The sequence below is a fragment of the Heptranchias perlo genome, chromosome 6 (genome assembly GCF_035084215.1).
Source record: "Heptranchias perlo isolate sHepPer1 chromosome 6, sHepPer1.hap1, whole genome shotgun sequence".
NCBI classification, from domain to species: Eukaryota; Metazoa; Chordata; class Chondrichthyes; order Hexanchiformes; family Hexanchidae; genus Heptranchias; species Heptranchias perlo.
The window spans coordinates 93,730,398-93,755,517 of NC_090330.1; the positions used below are offsets into that span (position 1 = coordinate 93,730,398).

The 25,120-nt window shown below is 42.4% G+C and overlaps 1 long non-coding RNA gene across 4 annotated transcripts in view; it reads left to right on the forward strand.

Annotated features, from left to right (window-relative positions):
- Window positions 1–25,120, forward strand: part of LOC137323088 (uncharacterized) — a 247,437-nt gene that overhangs the window by 193,323 nt on the left and 28,994 nt on the right. For all 4 annotated transcript variants that reach the window (XR_010963299.1, XR_010963302.1, XR_010963301.1 and 1 more), the window contains one exon: window positions 20,011–20,382. This is a non-coding gene — a long non-coding RNA (uncharacterized lncRNA). The remainder of the gene's footprint in view (window positions 1–20,010; window positions 20,383–25,120) is intronic.

The following is a 25,120-nucleotide window of genomic DNA, read 5'->3' on the forward strand; positions in this document are numbered from 1 at the left end:
TGTTACGTTGGAACACTACTGTAAAATAAACAGTGGGAGTAGAATAATGGGATGCAGATTTAAACCAGGACTGGTATCAGGAAGTTCTTTTTCACACAGAGCTTTAACAACATTTGGAAAAGAGTTCTGGGCAGAATGGTGGAAGTGGAAACCCTAGAATCATTTAAGGAACAATTAGGTGCAACAATGGGGAGAGTGTAGAGTTGTTTTGGATAGATTATTAAGATGGGCCAAATGGTCTTCCTCATTCATAAGTATTTTGTGTTCTTGTAAATAAACATCATCAAAACAAGTGATGTATCTTTGAAATTAGGAACAACTACATCCTAAATTTATATAAATGTTGGAGAAGGTGCACATTGATCCACCTCATTCATGAATATTCCTTTCATAATCAAGTCAAGAAAGAGGGCCAGATCTATTTGAAATTTGACTTTTCAAAGATTGCAGCATCAGCTGCTTTACAGTCAATAGACTTCATTCTATACGGTGAATTTTTGTCTTTGTTTCACCTGAGAAATGCTTAGTTCCCAGGCAACAAAGAGGAAAAAGGGACAGAGAGCCTTTATTTCAGATCTCCACCCCCAGCAAGTTCTCCAGGATTTCCTGGTGGTTCCCAAAGGTGTGTCACTGCACCTGCACCTGGAATAGCCACAGGCACACCGTATGTAATGGTAGTGAGGTGCGATGAGGAGTTCCTGACCTCCTGGCTCATTTTCCTCATTGGCCGACTGTTGGGCATCAAAGGGTCTGCCAGGGAGTCATCCCAAAGATTGAGGAAGAGGCAAAGATCACCCTGGTAAGGTACTTCCACTCCTCTCCTCCAGGGCAGACTTGAGGTCTTGGGACCTTCGCTGATCTGCAGCAGTTGCCAGAAGGACCCATTGCCGGCAGCCAGGTGTTCAGCCATTGCTGCACTCCTGTTTCCTGTCTTGTTTACTGGTGCATGTCCCAACTGTGCACCTGACTGCTGGAGAACAGCAACCAGAAAACCTTGAGGCCCAAAGTTCACTCAGAGGGAGGGATGTCTTGCCAATGTCTTGTCCTTTCACCTTTGGGCTGCCTCAGACTCTCCAGTCCACAGGGGTCCCAGTGCAAAGAGGAAAATACATCCTCATGTTTTTTAGCAATACACCCAGGTAGACTTGATACCCATGGGATTTAGACTTCTACAGTTTCAGGGAGAAAACTTATAGTTTGTCTCCGAAATTAGTGTACTAAGGACCAGCTGCAATACAAGTGTAATTTGATTTACTTCATGTTAGCTGTTCAATACTATGAGCTGCTTAAAGTTGTTTATTTAGTGCCTTAACTGTGAACTGATTGGAGATGGTAATAGACAATTGATTAACTGCTCTTTTATTAGAATTCTTTTCCTGTGGCAGTTGAGCTTTTGTGTAAGTTAGGACAGTAAGAATTTGAGCTGACAAGGAAAAGCCCAATCTTAAACTGCAAGAGGCAGTGGAGTGTGAAAGGGAAGAAGAGTGTGGAGTGGAGCCTTAGTGAGAGATTGGCCTTGAAGAGTGTTCAGCACTGAGATACAGTTGGAGAACCCTAACTCTAATTTTTGTTTAATTAGTAGTTATGTGAAGTGAATTAGAGGAGTTTGGTGTTAGTTGGAGATCAGACTAACACTATCGCAGTTTTTTAAAAGTTAGGCACAAAGGGAAGGCATGCAGGGAACCCCTGTGATGTTTGTGGAATGTGATATATGGGCCACCATGGGTCAGAGCATGCAGGAGCAGCACATTTGAACTAAATATCAGAATATTGAGTTTCTGGAGCAGAGATTCTCTGTGCTCGAGCAGCAGCTGGCCACACTCCAAAGCATCAGGGAGGATGTAAATTGCATTGAGCAGCGACCCAACAGTGCTCGCCGCTCATGAGATTTAAATTCACCCACTAAGTTACCGCATTCTTTTTGGCGGCAACTTCCTTGAAATACGCCTTCAAAAAATAGCATCTTTCCCAGGATGTGTGAGAGGGGAAAGGATCTCTATGTCCCCTCAAGCAATCAGCTTGAAGCAAGTCATGCTGCAAGAACCAGGAGGTGAAACTAATTGACAAACCGCGCAGACTAAAAACCAGGAAGTGCCCGATAAGGTTAGTAAATGTATTATAAAATGAGATAGAGAAAGCGCAATAGAGCGGGCAAGATTAAAAGACTGAGATAAAAGAGACAGAAAGAAAAAGTAACAAAGAGTTTTCATTTTTTAATTTTAAAATTGAATGTAAGTAATTATTAAATCCAGGAGTAATGAAATTCCACATTTTTAGGAGTTAATTTTCAGTGGCAGTCATTAATACCATACCATTAAAAGTTAGTTTAGCCCTAAAAAACCCTTTGTACCATTTTTGTGGCAAAATTAGTTAGTTTCCAGTTGGGCAGGAGAGCAAGTTTATGCTGGCCCATTGATTACAGCCTGCGAGGTTCCTTTAACACAAAGCTTTCATATGACCGGTGAATCAGGAAGAGCAAGTTCTGCACCAAATTACTAAAGATCCAAAGTGGCCTGAAGTAACCCTACTTGATTCTCTTGAAAACCCCCTTCAATGTCCATGGTGGGTATTGTTGCTGACTTTATATTCTTCAGCAGTTTCATGTTTTCACAGCAGCTATACTTTGCATATATTATTGGCCCTGTATCTGCCTCCCATGAAACCTACATGATGTTTGTGCATCATTCACATCCATATTTTATATTAAGTTATGGATAGCCTACAGAAGTAGGGACTGTTGATTGAAGATAGATTGTAAGCATATCCAAGCCAGGGCCTCTCCCAATGCAAGGTCAAATAGGGCTCTGTTGTATCTGTGAGAATAGTTATTTGAATGCTTCTCTCTGCTTACTAGCTAGACTAAGAAGATACGCTTTGCTGAGAAAGCATTCTATGTCTTTATCTCCACAGAGGTAGTCCGATTGGTAAATCATCTCGTAGAATGAACTTCTTGCGCATTACATCTGGGTTTTACACAATCTGTGGTGCCTACTTAAAATATGAGATTGCCGATGAGGCTTCTGGATTTGTTGGAACAAAAGATAATCTCATTTATTGTGTGGTTCTAAATTGTTTTGTTTAACTCAGAAGAGAACTCTTTTTCTAGCTAAGAGGTAATTCAGGTCTACCCTTACTTTTGGCAGAGCAGTTTATGCTATGGTTTATGGTTTATGTACTGTTTCCAGGCAAGCTGTCCACAGGCAAGGTAACAATCCTGTTCGTATCATAAAATAGATTTAAACCACTGGAGATTACTCCATTTGTGAAAACAACTGCCCTCAATCTATTGAAAAAAAGTAATTCTTAGGCAATGTAAATATGCATCAAGCTTGCCCCGAGTTAAAGTTGGGGTTTACGTCCCTGCTGGCAGGGAAATTGAGTTTACACTGAAAGATAAAATAAGATAAAATATTTCAATGACATATATGACCAGCAGTTTGCTCCAGTTGAGAACTGGCAATGTGTTGTTTTCCTTTGGGGACCATGCTGAAATATGAAAACACAGATTCAATCCAGCTATATATATCTATCTATCTCTTCTCACAACTTGTGTCCATCTGTCACTATCATGTTGTTGCTGTCATGCTGAGACAGAGTGGAGTAGGGTAAGGATGTCAATCCTAACATAAGGAATCCCTGCCAAGCTACCTACCCCTTTAAATCATATTAGTGTCAAATCTAATTGTTCTCAATTCTCTATTGTGGCTGATGGGAAACCTTATTAATTTATTTTACACTTATAACAGCAAACTTCATCTGACCTTCAAACAGGTTGATGAAAGTTATGTGTAAGGTACTTTAGGGAAGGCAGAGCATTACTAGTGCTTTTTTATAAGTATGATGGTCCTTAACTAATAGCAATAGTTTTTCAAACTTAATAGCATAATGCACTGTCAAAGATGTGACATTCTCTAAATTATTAATCTTGAAGATATAGCTCTTAAAATTTAGATAAATTAAAATAGAATAACACATTTTTCAGGTGAGCAACAGAGCCATACAGAAGAATGGTTCCAAGTTCAATCCCTAGTCTGTGATTGGTTAGCTGATCTTAGCTGTAAGGGTACTCCAATCAGCCAGGATTTCCACTCCTGATTGTTACATGGGGACTCCTGCTGGAAGTCTGTCTATGTGGGTATAAGATGACAACAGATGTCGGCTTGGCTGAGATCTGACCTAGTTGAATGTCAGCTGACATAACTGCCAAGGCACACTGGTGAATAATTGCCAGTTGAGTGAGATACTTGTGGAAAAACACTCCACTGAGGGGGTAATATTTTCAACAGAGGAGGAAAGGAGAGGGGAGAGAAAATGCTAGGACAAAAAGCACTGATTGCTGTGTAACTGTAAATGTCTGCTTTGCATTGTTAACATGTCCATTAAGAATTTGGTTGAAACTATCTGAACTCAATTTAGTTATAACACTTAAAAGTCCTTGAAGGAAGAAGACCGTTCAATTCTTTTCCTAGATTGGATTAAGAGTCATATTGTTGAGAACAGTGATATAGGAGCCAATATGTTATACAGTTGTGCCATCTAGCCTTAGAATAGGAGAATTTGCTGCTAAATATACTAACGTTATGACTAGAATCAGAACAATTTGACAAAATGCTTAAAAACCATGGGCATGATTTTAGCATGGAGCCAGGAACCGAGTGGGTGGGTAGATTATCACGTGGGAAACCCGGAGGTCAAGCGAGCGTGCTGGAATCTGCGATCGCAACTCAATTGAAGGCACTTGATTTTACTTCCGGGTTTGCCATGCGACAGCCAGCTAGATTGGCAGGTTGGTTGCCTGTCAGGAGGGAAAGGAGTCAGGGAGTGGATGGCCGGTATGTCTAAGATCGCAGTGGGGGCGGGGGTCAACCATGGGGGTTGTGGGGGGGGGGGGGGTCTCGGAGTGAATGTTGCTGTATTGTTTTTTTATATATTTCTCATAGTTATTTTTTCCAGAATTCAAGTTCACAACTTGGTATTTGAACTCAAGCCCAACGGATTGCTAGTCCTGGACCACAACCCTTTATTCTGCCGTACTCTTATAGAAAAAATCGAGAGGGTGGCAGGATGTGTAATAAAATGAGATGCTGGACAGTTACTGAATAACATTGCTTTGAGTGAGTTCTCAGTCTGTGTCTGGCAGCAGACTGTTACTCATTTGGTTGATACTAATTTGTGCACTACCTCAAACAGAAAACTTGATGTTTAACTGTGCATTTAATCTGGATTTGGAGGAAAAAGAGCTGCCTTATCTCTAGGTTTCAGTTGGGAAAAAATTACAAGGAAGCAAAATGAAAATTTAGTGCCGTGTAATTTGATGTAGATTTCTGACCGAAAAAAAAATGCTAGGTGTCCATGAAGTTTAGATTGGATTCAGAATTCCGTTTTGCTCAGAAAAGGAAACAGTGTTGAAAAAGACACTACAGTGGATCTTCCGTTATCTGCACTCCAATTATCTACCTGCCCAATTATCAACCATAATTCTCATGGACAAACGTGAGACGGTGGGTTTTTGTGCAGCCTGCTCATATTTCATTTCTTATTTGTACTCCTTGATCTTTTTTTGTTAAATGGAAAATACATTTTTTTTTACTTTTTATTGTCTGCATCCCTCCCCATCACTAGGGTATTGATATGCAAGATAAAAATTCCTGGTGATTCAATTATCCACCGATTTCTATTATCCATGCCAGTCTACTTTGAGGCTGCACGGGGAGGAGGACATGATTCAGGCCAGGAATAAGGAACATATACCAGGGTGAGCAGGAGAGAAGCGATTTGATGATCAGTACAATTTAAGTAACATTCATATTTTAAACTTCCTAACAGCGTTAGTTCTAGTTTTAGCATTAAAAATGGAAAGCATAACGGATGTCCCTGGCAGTTATTTTCTGCTGCATATGTGAAATGTGGAGGATTCAATCAAAGGGCCTGTCAACCATTGCTGAGGGAAGACTCAGCTGAGGAAAAAGAAGGAACTTTAGGAACTCTGGTGTGGAAAGTAGATTTATTAGAGCAGTTTTGACAAGAGAAGGAGAAAATAAGAGAAAGGGATGAAGTGTTTACTGGAAGTGGGGTGGGAAGAAATCAATCCAAATAGTTGTGGGAGTCGGAGCTTGTAATAAATATCTATGGAAAGCCAAAGATGGAGAGAGAGAGAAAGCCATAAAAAGAAGGGAAGAGATGGACCACGCAAAGGCAAAGAATGGATGAGAATTGGAAACATATTTGGATTTCTATAATTTATATTAGCAAAAGAGCCAAGTTGTTATAAAATGTTATGATTATTTCAAGTAACTTGACTTCACAATATTCCAAATGTTGTCATCATTCTTAAAAATATAAGCTTGTGCACATACTTAAGATTGATTCAGGATGTTAACAATTTATTATTTTCTGTATATTTAATTTAATTGAGCGATAGCTGGAACAGTGAATAGAGACCCAATACAAACAACTCTCAGCCAAACATTTGCCTGAGAGAACTGGGAGACCAGCTGCCATCCCTGTGCTTTTCTTGAGATGCATCTCAAGGTTTAAAGGGCCAAATCAATTGCTGCATGAAACTCGCCTCCATTTCACTGGCGAGATTGAGAAGCTGCAAGAAACCCATGCAGGTAAGGTAAAATTAATTTCAGGTTCAGAATCCACAAAAAATTACCCACCTTAAGTATTTCAAGTAGGTAAAGTAGGTAACAATCCACCCGGTGGCATTAATAAGGGACTTGACTTCCAGGTTTTGGCTGCACACGCGCATCCAAACGCGCCTGGGTTAAACCCAGAAGTGGGCGCGTTGGACCTGGTTGTGGTTCCGCTGATGAAATGTACAATTTTGACTGCCCACCCACCCACAGCCCACCCGTTCTTTGGGGTTGAAATTATCACCCATCCCCCGCCTCCAATTTAAAAGTACAGTTTCACAGTCTATCAATAACTCAATAGTAGGACTAAATTTAATTAGAGCAAATGTTAACATATGATATATGGAATGAGGAATTTCTACACATGGCCACCAAATAAAATTATAATTTAAATATATTATCGTAACACCTTTATTTTTGTTGAGATCTTTGGATAGAACAGATATGTGTTTTTAGTTTTTAAAGTCTTTTATTTGAATATGTTCACTTTTGTGTTGAACTATGGCATTTGCTACAATATAAATAATATCAGGAATAATGTACAATTATTCTTTAATTTTCCTGAATGCTTTGTATCTTCAGAACCCATACACATGCAATCAAATGAGTGTCCTGAGGAAACACAGATGCCCATTAATCAAAGTAATCTGAACTGTGAGGATCCCAGGTGGTAAAATATTAAAGACCATCTTATGTACCACTGTGTGTCATAAAAGATTATGCCCTGACATTTCCAGAGAAACACTACAATCCTCTTTCTGTAATTACAGAGTTGTGTGTTTTATTGCTAAGCACACCAGCAGATTTATCTTATTGTGGTTTCTGAACACTTGTTGTTGACTGATTTTATGTCGCATCATATCCCTCTGGGAATAAAAGTTCCGAAAGCAAAGTGATCTGAAGCAAATGATAAAAAGGTTTTCACACAAAAAGTTACAAGGAAAATATTAATAAGAATGCAGATGAATAAAAATCAATTTGTTATAAACAGAAGAAAAACAGAAGACAGTTACTAAAACTGGGGAAAAGATTTGACTATCAGTTAAAACAGCAACTATAGCAAGTTGTTATTATAATCTTAATAGCAATAAGTGTTTCATCATTCTTAAAGTTTATGAAATGGCAAATACATACTATTGTTAGTGTAGTGATATAGGAATGAGTTAGGAATCTACGAGCAACTAATATTGCAGATTGAGCTTTGAATACAGTAATTTATTTGGTATGCTGCAGTCACTGTAGAAGGTAATAGCCACTAGAGGGTATTATATAATTAGTATATGTCAGAAAACAAAACAGATAGAGAAATAAGGATAATAAGATAAAGAAACCTGAGGGGAGCCATGCTGAAATATGGGGCTCTATTTTAGCACCCGCTATCGGGTGCGTTCCTGGCGGGGGGGGGCTCCAAAAATCGGGGAATCCTGGAGCGGGTCGGGAGCCCAGCTCCAACCCGCCCACTTCCGGGTTCCCCATAGACGGGATGACGTGCGTATGCAGCCCCCGCATGTGGGACTCCCGCAGGCAATTAAAGCCGGCGGGGTGCCACTTGTGAGTATTTATTCAGGTATTGCAGCTGCAAAGGTCCATTTGACAGGTCGGGGGGGAGACCCTCACTCATTGCAGGAGGCCACTCTGTCACTTGGGACAAAGTTTGGCCTCCACCACCCTCCTCCTGACAATCAAATTCACCAACTTGCACACTTACCCCGGGGTCCAGACACATGTATCTACCTTGCAGACCCCCTCAGATGTACATCTTCCGCATGGGGGCCGCCGTGGCTGCAGTCATGACCTCCTCGGAGGGCGAACAGCTTCACCAGCCTCGCCGGCCATGCCGTCCACCTCTGACACATGGAGCTCCACAACACAGTGCTGTGACACATCCACCTGCACAGCAGGAGGGAGGGCAAAGGCAGAGAGAGATGCATCGCAGGGGGCACTACCCTCGCCACAGGGTCCACAGACCGAGGCTCAGCTTCCTGGACCTCTCTGAGCAGCAGTGCACACGGGGACTCAGAGTCACTCGACATGTAGTCGTGGACATCTGCAGCCTCCTTGATGCCGAGCTGCTCCCGGCTGGCCCGAGCACCATCTTCTTACCTGTCGCTATCAACGTTACCACAGCCCTCAACAACTTCTCCTCTGCATCCTTCCAGGGTGCCACCGGGGACATCGCCAATGTCTCTCAGTCGTCTGCACAAAAGAGCACTGCAAATACACCTACATCCACTTTGCAGTGACACAATGGGTGGCATCAGGTATGGGTCTTCATTGTGATCCTCAGGAAAGGGCATTATTGCACAAATCAGAAAAGACTCCAAAGACGTGGCAGTAGTGGTGCCAATATAATATGTGATGTGAGTTGATCAGAAATTAAATATAAGTAAAAACCATGACAAACCCTCAAACACCCTTGTGCATCTCCTTCATGCTCACGACACGTTTGCCTTACGCTGCCTACTGCACATATGTGATGCATGCCCTGTGGCTGCAGCACAGGTAGTGGCAGGTTGAGTGATGCTGACTGTGAAAGAGATGCATCAGAGGGTGAGTATGAGATAGATCCATGAGATTGTATGAGGATTGGGTTGAGTGGTAGTGGTGGGATGAGTACTGGCGAGGAGAGTAAGTGCAGGTAAGATGAGGATGAGGTTTGAGTGGGTATGAGGGGTGATGTGACAGAGTTGTGTTGGCAGTGCTGAAGGAGATGTGGGGTGGGGGCGGTGATGTGGCAGACGGAGTGTAGGGGAATGAGTAAGTGTACTCACTTTGGCTGACCTACTTAGGTCATTGCAGCGCCTCCTGCACTGTATGCAGGTGGGCGATATGTTGGTGGTACAGGTGACCTCCTCTGCCACCTCGAGCCAGGCCTTCCTGGTGGCAGAGGCAGGCCGCTTCCTCCCGCCCGCCGAGGGGAAGATCTCTGTCCTCCCCCTCCTCCTCACCCCATCTAATGATACCTGGAGTGAGGCATCATTAAACTGGGGGCAGACTGATTTCGCCGGGCGCGCTACCCATGTGCCCAATAGCCCCCCCGCCGCGAACCCACAGTCCTGGCAATATCGAGCCCATGAAAGTGGTTGGGTGGATGGTCTCATTGTGTTGATCAGTTCATGCCCCCAGCACATTGACTTCAATATCCTTGCCCTCATCTTCAAAATCCTTGCAGGGCTCCAATTCTCCAGGACTGCATTTATCTCCATCTTATACTCTCGACTCCAGTCTGCCTTTTGGATCCTCCCGCCTACTGTTCCACCTTCAGAGGTAGAGCCTCTAGCCATTATTCACCTGCACTCTGGAGCTTCCTTCCGAATTCTTGGATGGTTACATCTCTCCCCACATTCAATATGCTCCTCATGAATTATCTCATTGACTAAATCTTCAGTTACCATGCCTAATTTCACTTTTGCTTGCTGCTCAATATCCACCATTCCTACTATAATTTGTATTTGGACGTTTTGTCAAGTAAAAGGCACTGTATAAATCTAGATTATTGTAATGCAATTTTATATGCCATAGATACAGATGAACTGTGAACCAAGTCACTGCTTGGCAAATGCCTGTAGAAGGTCTCTCTCATTTCCTCTTCATGGGATATATTTTTGTCCCTGTTTAGATGACTCATTGAAGTGGGTGATTATGAGCTATAGGTGTTCATAATACAGGAACACAACTGCTTAGAAATGTTTTCATTAAATGCCTGAATCTATTTGTCATGTTCCTAACAGGCAAAAGAGCTTCCTAGAGCAACTGAAAGAATAAAAGAAATGCAAAGTTGAACCCCTTTTAGAACCAAGCATTATCTAATTTCCACTAATGTTGTCTTGGGGTTAGAAATAGATAGTCTTTATAGTCTATTTCTAGTAAAACTGAAAATATGCAAAAAGAATGAGTTCATAATTTTGCTACAATTACTGAACAGAGGATAGATTGCACTTGTAAATTCTAATTACATTGAATTATATAGAATTTTACAGCATAGAAACAGACCATTTGGCCCAACCGATGTTTATGCTCCAGACAAGCCTTCTCCTTCATTTAACCCTATCCTTCTATTCCTTTCACCCTCGTGTATTTATCTCGCTTCCCCTTAAATGCATCCATGCTATTCACCTCAGACACTCCATGTGGTAGTGAGTTCCATATTCTTACCACTCTCCGAGTAAAGAAGATTATCCTGAGTTCTTTATTGGATTCATTAGTGACTATATTGTATTTATGGCCCCCAGTTTTGGTGCCCCCGCGAGTGGAAACATCTTCTTAAGTTTACCCTAACAAACCTCTTCATAACTGTAAAGACCTCTATCAGGTCACCGCTCAGCCTTCTCTTTTTTCAAGAGAAAAGAGCCCCAACCTGTTCAGTCATTCCTGATAGTTGTACCCTCTTATTTCTGGTATCATCTTTGTAAATTTTTTTTGCACTTTCTCCATTGCTTCTATATCTTTTTTTGTAATATGGAGACGAGTACTGTGCACGGTACTCCAAGTGTGATATAACCAAGATTCTAAATAAGTTTAATACAACTTCTTGGCTTTAGAATTTTCTTCTTCTGGAGACAAACCCCTGTGCTTTGTTTGCACTTTTTGTGGCTTGCTTAACCTGTGTTGCTACTTTTAATGAATCTGTACCCCTAGATGCTTTTGCGCCTCAATGCCATTTAGATTCTTAGGCCCTGATATTTATGGGGAGGTGGGGAGGGAGCGGCTGGGAAACCCGGAAATGCCAGGAACATGGCAGTCCTGCCAAATTTTTACTCCGTTTCCTGGCTGGCAGCCGGCCTGATTGAGAGGCTGGCCGGCTGCCGGGCAAGGAAAGCCTGCTGTGGAACGCCACAGCCAGGGACCGCTGGGGACGGTCCCCGGTAATCGGATTAGATTGGGGCATGGTGGAGAGAGTCGGCCGATCATGGGGGGGTCGGCAGATTGCGGGAGTTTCGGCAGATCGCGGTGGGTGTTGGCAGGTGGCAGGGGTCCGCAGATTGCGGGGAGTTCAGCAGATCACAGTGGGGTTGACCAGTTGCAGCAAAAGATTTGCTTAAGGGACCGGGAGGAAGAACACCTCTAAAAAGCACTTATCTGATGGATCTGTCAGCTCTCAACTCCCTTTAGCTGCTGGGTTTCCCGAGCCCTGGGAAACCTGGCCGGCGAGCGTTAATTTAAATGGCTACCAAAATCTGAGAAAAGGAACCTTATTAACATATTATAATCACAGACCCGCCTCTCCAGAGCAGGTTACTCGGACACCCCCAAAGCCGCTGTGGTTAAACCTGAAGTAGGCGTGTTCGCGACGGGTTGGGATCGGGTTTCACATATTTACTGATTTAACCCTTTCCCCCCTGACCCTCTTCCACCTGTCGTAGGAGGGTTAAAGCTCCCCCTTTATTTTCCAAGGAATAAGTGGCCTTCTTATTGCTCCTACCAAAATGCAACAACACATTTGTCTATATTGAAATTCATTTGTCATTTACAAGTCCATTTTGCAAGTTTGTTAATGTCTTCTTGTATTTTGTCGCATTCTTCCTCAGTATTAACTATACCCCCCAATTTGGTGTCATTAGTAAATTTTGATATTGTACTTCCGATTCCTGGTCCAAATCATTTATGTAAATGGTGAATAACAGTGGTCCCAGTACCGATCCCTGTGAACCCCACTTCCCACCTTCTGCTAGTCTGAGTAACTACCTTTAACCCCTACTCTCTGTTTTCTGTTTTGTAGCCAATTTGCTATCCATTCTGCTACTTGTCCCCGAATTCCACATGCTCATACCTTAGTCATGAGTCCACTATGTGGTACCTTATCAAAGTCCTTTTGAAAGTCCATGTATATTACATCCACTACATTACCCTTGTCTGCTCTTTCTGTTACTTTTTGTTAATTTCTGTCCATATAATCTCCCACCTGTTTTTCAGGTTGGGAAATTTAAAGCAAAGGAAGAAATGGGTGAGAATTGCAAAAAAGTACAAAATATTTAAAAATATTAGATCATTCTTGAAGAGAATTAGATTCCAAACAAGTTCATTTGGAAATTAATTATTGTCAAAGGCATAATATTAAATATTACTTTCAGAGTTATAAGAATGGCCAGTGCCATATACTAGCTGCAAACTACCATATGTGGCAAGTAACATTCACGCCAGACAAGTGCCAGGCAACAAGAGAGAGTCTAACCACATCCCCTTGACATTCAACGGCATTGCCATCACCGAATCCCCCACCATCAACATCTTGGGGGTCACCATTGACCAGAAACCTAACTGGACCAGCCACATAAATACTGTGGCCACAAGTGCAGGCCAGAGGCTGGGTATTCTGCGGCAAGTGACTCACCTCCTGACTCCCCAAAGCCTTTCCACCATCTACAAGGCACAAGTCAGGAGTGTGATGGAATACTCTCCACTTGCCTGGATGAGTCCAACTCCAACAATACTAAAGAAGCTCAACACCATCCAGGACAAAGCAACCCACTTAATTGGCACTGCATCCACCACCCGAAAAAACATTCGCTCCCTTCATCACCGGCACACCGTAGCTGCAGTGTGTACCATCCACAGGATGCACTGCAGCAACTCGCCAAGGCTTCTTCGACAGCACGTCCCAAACCCACGACCTCTACCACCTAGAAGGACAAGGGCAGCAGGCACACGGGAACAACACCACCTGCACGTTCCCTCCAAATCACACACCATCCCGACTTGGAAATATATCGCCATTCCTTCATCGTCGCTGGGTCAAAATCCTTGAACTCTCCACCTAACAGCACTGTTGGAGAACCTTCATCACACAGACTACAGCGGTTCAAGAAGGCAGCTCACCACCACTTTCTGAAAGGCAATTAGGGATGGGCAATAAATACTGGCATTGCCAGTGACGCCCACATCCCATGAAAGAATAAAAAAAATGTTTAAAACCCAAGGACAAATTGTGAAGGATGCATTGGGTGTACTTAAGCACACAAGCTGGAGGACTCAGAGAATAGAATGAAAATAAAAACATTGTAGAATTGAAAGGGGTAGAAAAAATAACTGAGAGTGACTAATGGAAATGTTGAATGAGTTTTTTAATCATAAAAATATTATGGAGTGACAGAGATATAAATTTATGGAGGCAGGCAGAAGGAGTTGATGGGTGTGCTGGGGAGAGACTGAATTAAATTAACATAAATTGTGGACCAAGCTTTGTGGCTATAAGAATCCTTAGAAAACTAAGGGTGAGAGATATGTATTAAGGTAATTTTCTCCCTTGATTTTAGACAATCCCATATGGCAATTTACCTGACTATGTTAGCACCAAAGATACCAGGGCCAATTGTTTTTGCCCCTCAATCAGTTGGATGCAATTCATGAAGTATTCTTTACCTGACATGACCTGAATCTGCCTGTATTTCTGGGTTCAGGTCATTTCCATTGGCTTAAAATTCCCTAGGCACATGCCTGCTCCTTGGCAGGCACCTGTGATCAGAATTGAAGTGTGTAAATATAGTCGCTGCTGTAGATTTGAAAAGCCTGCAGCAATGGTAATACCGACTTTACTGCCCCATGTCCAAAAGGATATAAGGAGGTCTCTTGCCCCAACATTCCTTTGCTGCTTCTACAAAATAAAAGGTCATTTACTTTCTTAGATCCTCAATATCTTTGCTCCCTGCCCTGCTTAGATATACCACCATCTGAGAGGAGCTAGGCATTAGACCTAACTCCAACTTCTTCTGGATACACTTCCAAATTTGTGTTAGCCCCATGTAGATAAAGGAAAATGAGGCAGAAGGTGCCAAGGCTTCATTTCCATTTAATTTCAATGCTTCGGCCTCTTTTAGGTGCAAGAACTTTGTTTCCCCCCACCCCTACTCCGGGGACCCTGAGGAAATCCCCTTTCACCGTAAAGAGCAGAGACCCAGTATCACAGGTCTCCACCCCTTTCTCCTCTGCTTTGTGCCCAGGGATTAACTGCTCCTCAAGGGCAAAATGAAGGAAAATCATCCCTGCCAAATTGTCATACTTATTCAAGAGAATGTAAGTTATTAAGTGAACTCAGGCTCTTCGGTGTTTTATCCCAGTTTTGGCAATTTGAAATTCAATGAAAGAGATTTTCAAGACTTCCAGCCAACTTACAGAATCATAGAATCATACCGCACAGCAGGAGGCATTTTGACCCATCATGCCTGTGCCAGTTCTTTGAAAGAGCTATCTAATTAGTCCCAACCCCTTGCACTTACCCCATAGCTCTGCAAATTACTCCTTTTCAAGTATATATCCTATTCCCTTTTGAAAATTACCACTGAATCTGCTTCCAACACTCTTTCAGGCAGTGCATTCCAGATCATAACAAATTGCTGCATAAAGAAAATTTTCCTCATTTCCCTCCTGGATTTTTTGCCAATTATCTTAAATTTATGTCCTCTGGTTACTAACCCCCCTGCCAGTGGAAACAGTTTCTCCCTATCTACTCTATCAAAGCCCCTCATAATTTTGAACACCTCTATTAATAATCTCCGTAACCTTTTCTGCTCTAAGGAGAACAATACCTCCACACAACTGAAATCCCTCATCTCTGGTACCATTCTGGTAAATCTCCTCTGCACCCTCTCCAAGGCTTTGACATCCTTCCTAAGTGTGGTGCACAGAATTGGACACAATACTCTAGCTGAGGCCTAACCTGTGATTTATAATTGTTTACAATAACTTCCTTGCTTTTGTACTCCATATGTCTCTATTCATAAAGCCAAGGATATCTCTTATGCTTTTTTAAAAGCTTTATCAACTTGTCCTGTCACCTTCAAAGATTTGTGTATGTGAACCTCCAGGTCTCTCTCTTCCTGCACCCCCTCCTAACCTGACTCCTATCCAACTCTAGAATACCCCAGTCTAACTCTTCTAGCCCACCTGCTATCTGACTTTACACAGTAACTATCCACCAGTGAATGGAAAGCATACCACTTGGTCAAACATTTCACTTCTTTTCGCTTCCTTTTGTATTTGTATGCATCACACAACTCAAATATTGTCTCCGGGGATTTTCACTGCAGGTCTTAAATTTGGTTCTTGCTGGCATTTTGTTTCCATAACTTTGAGCAAGATGCTTCCAATTTGGCTGTTTTACTTTGTTTCTGTTTAAATGTACTTTTATTTTGAATAAGGTATTCCATTAAGTTGTCCAAATAAGTAACATTTTCCAAGTAAATATGAATTAATTTTAATGTCATTGCAGGTTAAAGTTTCAAATAATTTGACTTTAGTATTCAAATACAGCATATGTCTCATTTTCTAATATGGGGGAAAAGAGGGAGTGTGAAAAAATAACCATAGCTTGTATAAACGTAATAAAGAATTAAAAAAAGGTAAAGGAAGAAGTGGGCTTGCGATAGATCTATTATGACAATAGAAGAGCATAAGGGCATGGAGATTTACTAAATGGCTATTATGGTTTAGTCTTCAAAGTGGAGAAGTAGGATATCATTTCAGAGGGACAGGAAACACTAGAGATTAGTGAAGGGGAGAAATATACAGGCATTACCTTTAAACAGAAAAATTGTGATGAACAAAATAATGGGAACAAATCTTCAGGTTAAGATGGTTTCCTTCTGAGAGTATTGAAGAAATTAGGTAAACAAATTGGTGGTGCAATTGTTTCCATTTTCCAAGCTTGCTTGACTAAGTTATAGTACCTAATGATTGGAAAGTAGCAAATGTTACATTGTTTTCTCAGAAGGCACAGATAAACCAAATAACTTAGGCCAGTGAATTTACCACCATTGCCAGGTAAATTGCTAGAATCCATCATTAAGGACAAAGTAAGTGAGTTCCGAGAGAAACATAAGCTGATTAGGAATAATCAGCATGATTTTGTGAAAAGTAAATCATGTCTAACTAACTTAAAAAAAGTAAGACATAATGGAAAATACTGCAGGTGCTGGAAATCTGCAATAAAAACAGAAAATTCAGGAAACACTCAGCGGGTCAGGCGCATCTGTGGAGAGAGGAAGGTTGAGTTAATAAAACGTCGATCGATGTTTTGTTAACTCAACCTTCCTCTCTCTACAGAGCTGCCTGACTTGTTGACTGTTTCCAGCACTTTCTAACTTTCTAAAGTTACTTGACAGAGTCATTGAGGTGATAGATGGAAGAACGATGGATGTTAAGTACATAGATTTTCAGAAGGCATTTAATGAGGTTCTGCTCAGTGAATAGACAGATGTATTTGCCTGACTCTTGCCCCTGGTGAATGCCCATTTCCCCAGACACAAAGATCAGGAAAAGAGGCCAAGATCAAATTATCAATTCCCCACCCCTTTTACAGTGTCCTAGGTTTTCCAGGATTTCCATGAGGAGGTGGAGCTGGATCTGCACCTGCATTGGGTATCATGTTAATGTGTTGGAGGGGATGTCACCAGCCTGCTGTCTCTTCTTGTTCTCCTGATAGTTGGGTACCCATTTTCAGAGGCACTTGAAGAAGAAACTAGGCATTAGCGCTAGTGCTGGGGACTCCCATGGATCAGATGATCTGAGGAGATCCCAGGACAGCCCAAAGAGAAATGAAGAGGCCAACATATGTTGCTGCTGATTATCTTATGTCTTTAAGGTTTACTGGTGGCTGCTGTCCAGCTGTAGCCAGAACATTCCAAAGCCAGTGGCCAGTAGCACAGCTGTAGGCCTCTTCTGCTCTGTTTTTCAGTGCAAGGCCCTGCTAAGGGGCAAGTGTGTGCTGGGGCATCCATGTTAATGGCCCAGGTCAGTAAATGTAGGCATTCCTGAGGCTGGACAGATGCAGCACACTGTGAGGGTGCTGTTGTTGTTCAACAGCAGAGCTGGGAGGAAGCAGGAAAACTGGTCCTAATGTCACCATATATTTATGGTGAATGAATATCAAGTAAGTTTAAGTTAATTGAATTTTTTAAAATTTTGTTATTTTTAAATAAAATTCACTCAAAATAACCAAAAACCTGCCATCCTCTCCCTCTGGCCAAGGACAATGCTGCCTCCAATGGATCCCTTTGACTATTGCCCTATTTTATTGAAATATTAGGCCAGAAATTAGTGCTGGTGATAATGAAGGATGAGCACATTTTCATGTGACATCCATCTCTCTGCTATTTGAACTATGGTGTTACCTTCTTTGAGGAAGTAATGGGCAGGATGGATAAAGGGGAACCAATGGATGCAGTATATTTGGATTTCCAAAAGGCATTCGATAAGGTGCCACATAAAAGATTACTGCACAAGATAAGAGCTCATGGTGTTGGGAGGGATATACTGGCATGGATAGAGGATTGGCTAAATAACAGAAAACAAAGGGTCGGGATAAAAGGGTCATTTTCAAAATGGCAATCTGTAACTAGTGGGGTGCCGCAGGGCTCAGTGCTGGGGCCTCAGCTATTTACAATATGTATCAATGACTTGGATGAAGGAACAGAGTGTGTTGTGGCCAAATTTGCTGATGATACAAAGATAGGTGGAAAAGCAAGTTGTGATGAGGACACAAAGTGTCTGCAAAGGGATATTGACAGGTTAAGCGAATGGGCAAAAATTTGGCAGATGGAATATAATGTGGGAAAATGTGAAGTCATCCACTTTGGGAGGAAAAATAAAAAGCAAAATATTATTTGAATGGAAAAATACTACAAAATGCTGCAGTACAGAGGGATCTGGGTGTCCTCATACATGAAACACAAAATTCAGCATACAGGTGCAGCAGGTAATCCGGAAGGCAAACAGAATATTGGCCTTTATTTCTAGGGAGATGGAGTATAAAAGCAGGGAAGTCATGCTACTACTGTACAGGGTGCTGGTGAGACCACACCTGGAGTACTGCGTACAGTTCTGGTGCCCTTATTTAAGGAAGGACATACTTGCATTGGAGGCAGTTCAGAGAACGTTCACTAGGTTGATTCCGGGTATGGAAGGATTGTCTTATGAGGAAAGATTGAACAGGTTGGGTCTGTACTCATTGGAGTTTAGAAGAATGAGAGGAGATCTTATTGAAACATACAAGATTCTGAGGGGACTCGATAGGGTAGATGCTGAGAGGATGTTACCCCTCATGGGGGAATCTAAAACTAGGGGGCATAGTCTCAGAATAAGAGGTCGCCCATTTAAGATGGAAATGAGGAGGAATTTCTTCTCCCAGAGGGTCGTGAATCTTTGGAATTCTTTACCCCAAAAAGCTGTGGAGGCTGAGTCATTGAATACATTCAAGGCTGAGTTAGATAAATTTTTGATCAGCAAGGGAGTCAAAGGATATGGGGAAAAGGCAGGAAAGTGGAGTTGAGATAAAAATCAGATCAGCCATGATCTCATTGAATGGCGGAGCAGGCTCGAGGGGCCGAATGACCTACTCCTGCTCCTATCACTTATGGTCTCATGGTCTTAAAATAAGACAGTTCACATCTCTTTTAAAATAGCAAACATACAAATGTCATCCAAAAGCATAAAGTGTTTGTGAAAATCACAAAGCATAATCTTAGTATTTTGGCATTTCCAATATTGACACCGTGTAATCCTAATGTAGGGTCCTCCTCAAAATGTTAACCTGTCTTTGCCTTTGAGATGCCAGTTTACCTGGTTTGTATAACCAGATATACAAGATCCTTGTTTTTTCTTAGTAACAGCTGTGTTTTTAATTTGGTTATGGTATACTTGAATTGCAGCAACCTACTGCTGCTACCACTGAGCATGTCAAGAAGGTAATATTAGATGTGAGATTCCCTTGCACTGCTGCAAACAAATTCAAACATTTAACATTTTAGCTTGGAGAGTTAATGTTCACATATATTTGGAATACCAATTGTTTTCTTTCAAAATATCATCAAAGGCATTGAACTGTTCAATATTTATTTTCTTATTAATGTTGCCTAGCTGTCATTTAATTCTCATTTTATTTTTTTGATCTTTCAGAATTTTTCAGATCTAAAAAGACTCCGCTTTAAAAACTGCCAGTGAAAAGAAACCATTTCAAAGATTGTTAACAATTTGTTTGAATCTATAGCAAGACCAAATTGCTTCCCACATCATGTATTTTGACTTTAAAATGAATAAGAAGGCAATTAACATGCAAATTAGATTCTATATTAATATAATTAATCATTTTAATGATTAACATATTCACAGCACCAATGCAAATTTCCTAATTAATTAGATAAAAGATGCAGACTGTCATCTACACTTATACACTGTCAATTTTCAATTCACTCAAATTTTGTAAGTAAAAAAAACCTTAAAATTAGAAAATTGACAAAATTAGAAAATTGACAAAATTACTATGTTTGGTAAAGAAAAGTGGCTTATAGCCTCAAAACTAGAATGGCCAAAAACAGAACAAAAAAAATGTATATTAAAAAATAAACTTTGATTTGATACTCATGCTTGTTGTTTCTTTCAGTTCGTCAAAGACACGTCAGGAGTGATTCCACAATCTGGCGGAAAGGAGGAAGTCACGAAAAGCCGTTCTCAGAAGATTAAAATAAATGGATGGAAAATCGAGGCTGCACACCTGCGACTTCCCGAGTTGTGCCCCTTGCAAGCACCGCTTCCCACTTGGAATGCCAGATCACAGAATCACCAGATACGCTGCCTCTACTTTCTTTAAGAACAGGAGCCACAGCATACACTAACTGCCAAATTGTCCTCTGGTCACCTCTGTCGGCAGATGTGGGTGTGGGGGTACCAGTGGGTTGACGAGCGCAGAACAGTACTTGTGCAGCTTGTCCAGTCTGGCATCCCTTGGTTGGTCTTCCTATTCTTCCGAGCACAGGTAGGAAATTCCGATTGGTAAACCCATTCGTGCCAATAATGGTGCTGGGGACAAAACAAAATTGACAGCCGTCCATTTCTCGCCTGAAATACAGGCGGACAACAGTTGAAAATTGATGGCTGCCCCATTGACACCCAAGATCTGCCTGATATAATTTTCTGGCAGGCCTGTAAATGAGCAAGCTGCACGCCCACCTGCTTCCGGTGGGAGGTCGCTTAAATAAGGAAATCGGGGTCCTATGCCAGTGGTAGGACCCCGTTTGCAATTTTCAGGTAGGAATGGGTGGGCCTTCATCTTTGTACCAGCCGTTGAGCCGCCTAACGAGCGTCAAACGCTCACCAGTGACAGTCATATGAGGCCTGAACCAAAAATGGCTCAGGCCTTCTGATGCCAGCTTTGGGCGGGCGGTGGGGCCGTTCCCCTGAAGTTGAAGATGGGCCCCAAAGACTTGTAAGAAATTATATGCCAGCAGAAAGGAAACAAAAGAATTGAAGGAACATGGTGCCTTTTAACTGCTGATTAAATTTTCTTATCAAGCCCTTTAAACTTGCTGCTTTATATGGCTTGACGACAACTAACCCTGGATTTGCAACTGATGCTGATGGGCGTGATGAGTGATGGCTAGAAAATTTTGCAGAAAGCATACTAAAGCCATTTCTGTTTCATAACAATAATATTAAGTTTGGAGCTCCCCCATCCCGGGTAAATACGCAACATGTACTAAAAGGGCAGAGATCCAGCATGATGGATTTCTGACCCTTTTTCCATGCCATTATACGAGATGGTGCATGTGGGCCTTAACAACGCAAACATCAACCCGTACATCTCCTCCAGTGATATAGTTGCATGTAAGCAGCTCAGTTTCCTCTTTCTTGCCAAACACTTTCCCCATCAACAATCCTTAACTCTCTATAAAGCTGCACTCTGCTCTGAACTGGAACACTGCTCCCTTATTTGTGGAAGTTCTTCTAATACATCTTACTCATCTGGGCTGTACACAAGAAGCTTGCTTGACAGGCAGTCTTTCTTTCATCCCTAGCCTCGAACATTTCACTTTATTTTATCAATACTACAATGTCATTAATCCTTTTAAGTTTGATCTAATTATACACTCGGCTGCCTCCCTATATCTTCACCATGCTAAAATCAAAACTCATTGCACCATCTCCTACTCCGATTCATTTTTTTCTTAGGCCCTCAAATTCTGAAGCTCCCGATCTCCTTCAGTCTCCTGTTACTTTGATAATCTGTAGGCTTTTAAAAACCAACATCTAATCACTACTGCTGATGCACCTCATCTTCTTCCGTGCTCTTTTAAATCTTGGTGGTGTTCTGCACTATAAATTTTGGACCTTCACCGAAGTATTTCAATTAAAAAGTGAGCATTCACAAGAGGCTTGAATGGTCACACCTTTCATTATTGATCTGTCAAAAGCTTTTCATCTCAATCCTACAGCAGGAGCACATCGTTCCATCATTTTTAGATTATCTATGCTTATTAAGATGGATTGTAAACAATTTTACAACACCAAGTTATAGTCCAACAATTTTATTTTAAAATTCACAAGCTTTCGGAGGCTTCCTCCTTCCTCAGGTGAATGTCAAGAAATCCTCGAACCTCTCGCATTTATAAATCACAGAACAATACCTGGTGATTACAGATAGTCTTTTCAACTGCCCGTTGCCAAGGCAACCAAAGTGTTCAGACAGATAGGTGTTACCTACAAGGCCACCGAATATACAAACGGCCAGAACAAAAAAAACAGAGAGAGAGGCAGAAACATAGAAACATCCGGAAGGAAAAGACAGCAATTGACCCGTCATATTAAGATGGATAGGATGCATTTTGTTTTGATCATTCGTAGGTTAAGTGTCCAGATTACGACAACAACAACTCGCATTTAAAGAGCGCCTTTAAGGTATAAAACTGTCCAAAACCACTGCACAGAGACATTATCAAAAAAATGGGCTCCAAGTCAATGAAAGGAGATATTAGGAGAGATGACCAAAAGCTTGGTGAAAGAGGTTGGTTTTAAGAAGGGTGTTAAAGAATGGGAAGGAGGTGGAGTGGTTGTGGGATGGAATTCTAGAGTGTGGGGCCAAGGTGGCTAAATTCACTGCTGATTTTGGTATGGTGAAGGGGTGGGGAATGCTCAAGGGGCCAGTGTCAGAGGAATAAAGAGTTCAGGTAGGGGGGTTTTAAGGTTGGAGGAGGGGAAAGCCATGAAGGGATTTAAGCACAAGAATAAGAATTTTAAATTTGAGGCATAGGAAACCAATTTAGATCAGCGAAGATAGGGGTGATGGGTGAATGGGACTTTGTGCGGAGTAAGGTACGGACAGCAGAGTTTTGAATGAGCTGAAGTTTACGGAGGGTGGAGGATGGAGGCTGGGCAGGACAACATTGGAATAGTCAAGTGAAGAGATGACAAAGCTGATGGTTTCCATCAGAGCTATCCAATTAGTCACACGCTCCTGCTCTTTCCCCATAGCCCTGTAAATTTTTTTCCCTTCAAGTATTTATCTAATTCCCTTTCCACCATCATTTCAGGAAATGCATTACAGATCACAACAACTCGCTGCATAAACATTTTTTTCCTCATGTGGCCACTGTTACTTTTGCCAAAATGTTAACCCCACGAACGGGTGGATTGGGGACGGGTGGGAAGGTAAAAATTGTAAAAAACTAAAACCTGACCCTAACTCGCCTCCAACCCACCCACTTCCAGTTTTAACGGAGGCGGTTCAAGCGGTAGATGACCAAACCGCTCTTAGGAGGCGGGTTGGTCAGTGACAGCTTTCAAAGAATCTTACAACACCAAGTTATAGTCCAACAGTTTTATTTGAAAATCACAAGCTTTCGGAGATTATCTCCTTCGTCAGGTGAGTGAGTGAATGAGAGGTTCTCAAATTGCATATCTTATATTAGGCTGGGACACAATCACATCAATCAAAGGTGTCGTTGGTGTTCAGACAGGTTAGCCACGGAAAACAGTATGTCCCAGTATACTGAATACACAATGGGTCAAATTATACAGACAAAGAGAGAAAGAGACCCGAAAGGCAGAGAGAGAGAGAATGTCCAGTTATATTAAAAACAGATAACTTTTTTTTCCCTGCTGGTGGGGTTACGTGTAGCATGACATGAACCCAAGATCCCGGTTGAGGCCGTCCTCATGGGTGCGGAACTTGGCTATCAATTTCTGCTCGACGATTTTGCGTTGTCGTGTGTCTCGAAGGCCGCCTTGGAGAATGCTTACCCAAAGATCGGTGACTGAATGTCCTTGACTGCTAAAGTGTTCCCCGACTGGGAGGGAACCCTCCTATCTGGCGATTGTTGCGCGGTGTCCGTTCATCCGTTGTCGCAGTGTCTGCATGATCTCGCCAATGTACCATGCTCCGGGGCATCCTTTCCTGCAAAGTATGAGGTAGACAACGTTGGCCGAGTCACAGGAGTATGAACCCCGTACTTCGTCATCCAGTACTTCCCCGGAGCGGAGAAACTATGCCATGTTCTCCGCAGCCTTCAACATGTCATCGATGACGACGAACACCTCGCTAAGGCCATCCCCACGCCTCCACTACTCACCTTCAAACAGCCACCCAACCTCAAACAGACCATCGTTCGCAGCAAATTACCCAGCTTTCAGGAGAACAGCGTCCACAACACCACACAACCCTGCCACGGCAACCTCTGCAAGACATGCCAGATCATCGACACAGATACCACCATCACACGAGAGGACACCACCCACCAAGTACTTGGTTCATACTCCTGTGACTCGACCAACGTTGTCTACCTCATACGTTGCAGGAAAGGATGCCCCGGAGCATGGTACATTGGCGAGACCATGCAGACACTGCAACAACGGATGGACGGACACTGCACAACAATCGCCAGTAAGGAGGGTTCCGTCCCAGTCGGGGAACACTTTAGCAGTCAAGGACATTCAGCCACCGATCTTCGGGTAAGCATTCTCCAAGGCGGCCTTCGAGACACACGACAACGCAAAATCGTCGAGCAGAAATTGATAGCCAAGTTCCGCACCCATGAGGACGGCCTCAACCGGGATCTTGGGTTCATGTCACGCTACACGTAACCCCACCAGCAGGGAAAAAAAAGTTATCTGTTTTTAATACAACTGAACATTCTCTCTCTCTCTCTCTGCCTTTCGGGTCTCTTTCTCTCTTTGTCTGTGTAATTTGACCCATTGTGTATTCAGTATACTGGGACATACTGTTTTCCGTGGCTAACCTGTCTGAACACCAACGACACCTTTGATTGGTGTGATTGTGTCCCAGCCTAATATAAGATATGCGATTTGAGAACCTCTCATTCACTCACTCACCTGACGAAGGAGATATTCTCCGAAAGCTTGTGATTTTCAAATAAAACTGTTGGACTATAACCTGGTGTTGTAAGATTCCTTACATTTGTCCACCCCAGTCCATCACCGGCATCTCCACATCACAGCTTTGAAAGAGGCTGCGGACCTCCATTTTTACAGCCTTTTTATTTTTAACTACTGGGGGCCGTGATTCCCAGTCCTCCTGCTTCACGTCACGTGAGAGGAGGCAAGAAGGCCTGAAACAGCAGGTAAGTGCTTTATTGCGCTGCTTGTGGGCCCGGAGAAGCAGGAGTGCTTCCCCCAGGACCAGCAAGCCTACCTGCAGCGACCCCCCCCCCCACAACGATCTCTGACCCCCCCCCGCCATGATCTCCGCCCCCCCCACCCCA